Source organism: Rhineura floridana, chromosome 2 (genome assembly GCF_030035675.1).
Source record: "Rhineura floridana isolate rRhiFlo1 chromosome 2, rRhiFlo1.hap2, whole genome shotgun sequence".
Lineage (NCBI taxonomy): Eukaryota > Metazoa > Chordata > Lepidosauria > Squamata > Rhineuridae > Rhineura > Rhineura floridana.
In genome coordinates, this window is record NC_084481.1 from 152410712 (window position 1) to 152417416 (window position 6705).

The following is a 6705-nucleotide window of genomic DNA, read 5'->3' on the forward strand; positions in this document are numbered from 1 at the left end:
TCCTTTATCCATGTTCTTGACCTCCGGGTCCTTTTTCCCTCCATTCTTCACCACCATTATCCATTTTTTAAAATAATTGTTTTCTCCACTCGACCCTGTCTCACTCCCTCCTCCCTCGTCACCTCCTACCCATCCACAGAGCATGAGGGAAGAGTGACACTGCACAGAAGCCCAGTTTGAGGCACATGATTTTCATCCACAAATCAGAGGAGCAGAAGACTTCCCCTGCTCCCCCCAGTAATGCCCAAAAGTAATTCTGGAAACGTTACAATTACTCCACAAAAGTAGTAAAATTACTCCTAGTTCTATTACAATCAAAATGTAAAGGAATTACCCACTCGCTACTCAAAAAGTAATGAATTACAAGTAATTCGTTACTTGTAACTAGTTACTTCCAAGCTCTGGGTGTGTGATCAATTTCTTCCTGTACTTCTGTATAAAATCTCTCCAATTCCTCTTCTTCTGCAATTGCCATTGGAGCATAGACTTGGATGATGATTATGTTAATAGGTTTTCCGTTTAATCTCATTGATATTACTAGCTCAGACCTTGAGTTGTAGCTCCTAATTGCTTTTGCTACATCACTTCTCACTATTAAAGCAGCCCCATTTCTTCTTAATTTCTCACTTCCTGCATAAAATATTTTGAGGTTGCCTGATTGAAAATGTCCCATTCCCATCCATTTTAATTCATTCACGCCAAGTATTGTAATGTTGATACGTTCCATTTCTTGCTTGTCAATTTCTAACTTTCCCTGGTTCATGCTTCTCACATTCCATATTCCTATTGTGTGCGTTGTACAACTCCAGACTCTCCTTTCAAATCCGTGGGCATCAGCCTCTGGGCTTCCTTTTGGCTTTGACCCAGCTGCATCATTAGTCACAGCACTACTTGTACTTGTCCATTGTTCTTCCCCAATAGCTTGGTGAGCGCCTTCTGACCTGGGGGTCTCATCTTCCAGCACTATCTCATGTTGCATTGTGGATAGTCTGTTCATAGGTTTTCATGGTAAGAGGTATTCAGAGGTGGTTTACCATTGCCTTCCTCTGAGTTTGGATGCATCTTAGTCTGGTGTCTCAGCTTTGACCATTCCGCCTTGGGTGACCCTGCTAGTAGCCTCTTGGTCTAGACTCGTGACAGCATTGCTCTCAGCTTCTTCGACACTCTCACACCTTTAGTGTGGCGGTACCTACCCTGTGGAATTCCCTCCCCTTAAATATTAGGCAGGCGCCATCTCTGCTGTCTTTCTGTCACCTTTTGAAGACTTTCATCTTCTAACAAGCCTTTTAAGTTGAGACCTATCCCAGTCTGCGTCTGTGTTAGAATTGCTTGTTAATATGTCTTTTAATATCTTTAACCCTTTTTAAAAGAAGTTTTTAAAGTTTTTTAAATGTTTTTAACGTTTTGTTTTAATGTATTTTAAGGTCTTTTATGATGTTTTAAAGTGTTTTAGTGTTTCTGTTTGCCGCCCTGGGCTCCTGCTGGAAGGAAGGGCGGGGTATAAATAAAATAATAAATAAATAAATAAACCCCCTCATCATGTTAAGGTGTGCATCCTAGAGGGGGAACCAAAGTTTTAAGTTACAGCAGTGCTAGAAATTTGGGGAGGTAATCTACGGCCATCATGACTAGTAGCCATTGACATCTTCCTCAACCTTATTTAATTCTCTTTTAAGCTGTCCTAGTTGGTGGCCTTGTGGTAGCAAATTACATAGTTTAACTATGTGTGAAGAAATATTTCCTTTTGTCTGTCCTGAATCTCCCACTATTCAGCTTCATTGGATGATCCCAGGTTCTGTTATCATGATGAGTCTCCCAATCAACTTTCTGTAAGTGCATAATTTTATGAACCTCTTTCCTCTCAGCCTCAGTGGAAGACAATGGTAAACCACCTCTGAATATAACTTATCATGAAAACCCTATTCATAGGGTCACCATAAGTTGGGATCGACTTGAAGGCAGTCTATTTCCATTTCCGTGTCACCCACTAGTCACCTTTATTCTAAGCTTTAAAAGCTCTAAATATTGTCACAGTTCTTCATAAAGAAATGGCTCCATCTTTGGATCATATTTGTTGCCCTTTTCTGCACCTTTTCTGACCCCACCAGCGCAGGTGGTGTTTTTTCCTCCCAATGTGTGTCCTTTACATTTGGTATGATCAGCAAAAGCAACTGCTGAAGAAAAACAACACAGGAATGTTTGTTTCCAGAGCTGAAACTTTCAGTTAAAGCATCATCAACAATGACCATATACCGTAAACACTTCAGTCAATAATTATTTGTACACACGAGTTTACATAACATGGGTCCCCTGGAAGGGCAGATAACTGTATAAAAGTACTCTGCTCCCAGGGATAGTTATTTTTCCAGCGGAGACACCCACAAGACATGGGTAGTGCATGCACTGGTCTCCTCTCGCTTAGACTACTGTAATGCGCTCTACGTGGGGCTACCCTTGAAGACGGTCTGGAAATTACAGCTGGTACAGAATGCGGCAGCACAGTTGATTACGAATAGCCGCCGGCGGGATCACATCACCCCGGTACTTGAAGATCTACACTGGTTACCAGTTGTTTACTGAACCCAATTCAAGGTGTTGGTATTAACCTTTAAAGCCCTACACGGTTTCGGTCCAGTGTATCTAAAGGAGTGCCTCCAGCATCACCAAGTATGCCGCCTGACGAGATCAGCCTCCCAAGACCTTCTCTCGGTCCCACCAGTTAAAACAGCTAGACTGGTGCGGACCAGAGAGAGGGCATTCTCGGTTGTGGCCCCCACCCTCTGGAACTCACTGCCATACGATCTACGCCATGTCCCTTCCTTGGTAGGTTTCCGTAAAGGACTAAAAACATGGCTATTTCAGCGGGCATATAGAACCCCTAGTTAATTTTAGTTTTATAGTGTACAGATGGGGGTAAACTGAATATGTGATAATTGTATTTATATGTGTATTTTATAACTGTATTTTAAAATTAATTATGTACGCCGCCTAGAGTGGCTGTTCATTCAGCCAGATAGGCAGCCTAAAAATAAAATTTTATTATTATTATATGTGCTTTGACTCATTTTGTATAAATCAGTCTCTCTGCCAGGATATAAATACAGATCCTTTGGAGCTCAATTTGTCATTTTTATTAATTATTTCATGTATATCCTGCCTTTCCTGTAAGGAGCTCTAGGTGGCATACATGGGCCTCCCCTCCTCAATTTATCCTCACAACAACCCTGTGAAGTAAGTTAGGCTGAGAGACTGTGACTGGCTCAAGGTCACCCAGCGAGTTTCATGGCTGAGGGGAGATTTGAACCCTGGTTTCCCAGGTCCTAGTCTGATATTTCCATTCCTCCTTTCCTCCTCCTGGATAATAAACTCTCTGGCCCTTATAGATCATGCACCAACACTTCCAGGATCTGTATTTATGGGCTGTATTCAACTAACTTTTACTCAGAGTGGACTCAACTTAAATGAATGGACCTTAATCATGACCATTGATTTCAGTGGGTCTACTCTGAATAAATCATAGTTAAATTCACTAATAGGCAAAAAACCTTGCGGTTTAAGAATGTACCTATAGCCCACAGATATTTCTACCAAACTTTAAAATGCAGGGAAATTGGGCAGCTATAGTGAATGCACCAGGGGAGCAGGAGACCTGAACTCCTCTCGAAGATATTGGACTGCCCTACAAAGTTGTCAAAATGCAAACACAATTTGGGCTGGTCTTTCACAGTCCAATCCACTTGCTGTGTAGCTTGGAAGAATTTGGTAACATGTGCCTCTGAGCATATGGTGAGTGGTGGCAACACCTGCCATCTCCAAAGATGGAGAATTATATTTTTGTATGTTTGCTGGTGTTCTTACTTTGCTTCTTTCCTGTGTTACTAATGTTTCTACAGAGAATCTAATCTAGAAAATTTTATTTCCCTCATTATTCATCCTAGAAATCTGTGTCAAATTTATTTTTATTAATTTCAAAGCCTTTTTATTGGTCAGTGTCATATGATGGTGAAGATAGCCTTTTTTGTTTCAAACTGGAGGTTATGGTCTATTTCTATTTTGGGTGCATTAACAGTTGGACCTGAAACTGCAGTTTAATATAAAATCAGACTGATTACAATATGCTGCTACTTTAAGCAATGACTCTAGTTGTTGGAAAAAAGAGGATGCATGTTTTCAGCCTGCTATGTTTAAACCACTTTATTTAAGGCAAGGTGTTCACGATCAATTAAAAACATAGAGCACACCTAGAATTTTGCTAGAATATATTTCACCTCCTACTGTTTTATCTTGTGCAAATTGAGATACTTCTGAGGTCCACTGGAGACTATTTTGCAGAAGTCAGTGCCGTTATTCCACAATTATGTTTGGAGTTTTTTTAGTATAAATTTTGCAAAGTGTTGCTGTACTTCACATATTCATAGAAACAAAAGCAAAAGAAAATGATTTCCTATAGAAAACTTCACTAAAATTGCAAAGGAAATCAGACATATTTAAAGTGACCATCTGAACTATATCAACTGTCTTAATAATGTTGCTTCCTCCCGGCTAAAACAAGATCAGCACAGGACATATCTTCTTTCTATTATTTGGGCTGATTACAGGTGTTGCCACCACTCACCCTATGCTCAGAGGCACATGTTACCAAATTCTTCCAAGCTACACAGGAAGTGGATTGGACTGTCAAAGACCAACCCAAATTGTGTTTGCATTTTGACAACTTTGTAGGGCAGTCCAATATCTCAGAGAGGAGGTCAGGTCTCCTGCTGCCCTGGTGCATTAAAGTTTGCCCAATATAGCTGCCCAATTTCCCTGCTTTTTAAAGTTTGGTAGAAATATCTGTGGGCTATAGGTACATTCTTAAACCGCAAGGTTTTTTGCCTATTAGTGAATTTCCCTGCTTTTTAATGTGGGAGGTAAGAAATGGGATCCTGTGCAAGTTTGCTGAAAATGGATTGATCATTTGCATGCTTATTGAGTTAAGTGGGATTTACACACACACACCAGGCAATCATGCTTAGGATAGGTGAAACTGACCACAGGGAATGGGGAAGGGAGGAGGGAGGGGTGGAAAGGCAGAGGGGAGGACTGGGATGGGAGCAGGCAGGAGGGGGAGGGGAGAAGAAGGACAGATGTGGTCGTTTGCATGTTTATTGAGTTCAGTGGGATTTACTCCCGTGCAATCATGCTTAGGATAGGTAAAACTGACTGGGAGGGAGGGACGGAGGGCTGGAGTGGGCAGGGAAGGCAGAAGAAGGAAGAGGGGAGGAGAAAGGGAGAGGAAAGGGGAAGGAGGGAAAAGGCAGATCTGATCATTTGTATGATTATTGAGTTGAATCGGATATACTCCTATGCAATCATGATTAGGATAGGTAAAACTGACCAGGCTGGGCCTGCCAACCAAGAAGTCTTCTGTATCTTTCACAGTTGGGCAGGGGGAAGGGACAATTCTACCTTGTGGTTTTTCCCATTACAGTGTTGCAAGAACACCGGCACTTGGCTGACTTTCTCTTCTCCTAAAGATACAGGATCAGTCTCAGGCCCTGAACCTGGCAACCCTACCTCCCACCCAAATTTAAAACAAAGCTGTCCCTGGCCACATCCACACCAGGCCTCTATTACACTTTGGACAATCATTATTTATTTATCTATTTTTTTAGTATATTTATATACTGCCCCATAGCTGAAGCTCTCTGGACGGTTTACAATAACTAAAAACATTAAAAACAAATATACAAATTTAAAAACACATCTTTTAAAAACAATTTAAAACAATTTATCATGGCTTCTCTCAAAGCCATGGCTCAAAGCCAATCATGGCTTCTCTCAAAGAATCCTGGGAAGTGTAGTTAGTGAAGGGTGCTGAGAGTTGCTAGGAGATGCCCTGTTTCTCTCACAGACCTTCAATCAGAGTGGCTGACTGTTAAACCATTCTCTCGGGAATAGGAGAGTCCTCTCAGCACCCTTCACAAACTACACTTCCCAGGATTCTTTGAGGGAAGCCATGACTGTCTCAAGTGAAATCAAGTCTGGTGTGGATGTGGCCCTCTTATTAGCCAAGCCCAGCAGCTGTGAGGCTTTTAGAACACTGACAGTTGGTCCTTACTGAGCATGCCCCGCGTTATAATAGGCTTCCAGCCAAAATTTCTTAAATTAATTAAAAATCAACCAGGCATTTTTTAACTTTTAAACTGCAGTAGATGAAGGTCAGAGTATGGGGCAAGGTCACTATTAGGATTACAGGTACTCTGTGAACATGGCTGATTTTTAATGAATTTCAACAGATTATGAGAACTCGCAGAAAAAAGTGCAAAAGGGCTCTGAGTTTTTTTCTCTCTTTTTAAACTTTGAACTCTCGATTCTCTCTGACTGTTTTGTGTATCACCATGAAAATTGACAGGGTTGTTAAGCAAGCGTTTCTGAGTTCAGAACTATAAGTTTTGTAAGGTTTTGTTTTGAAATGAGCTTATGGGAAGCCTCAGAATGGCATGGGGGAATATTTTCCATTTAACATTGCGGAATATGAAAAATCCCCGTTGACTATAGTATACAGCCACTCTTGTGGCTGTATAATACAATCCTTTGGGCTTTTATATGCCTAGACCTTTTAATATTGTTATAGGACTGGGTGAGGGGGTGTTGGTCTGGATATCATATTTGGGTCCCCTCCAAGAGCATGGCTATATCTGTAAGACAGGATTATACAGGAAG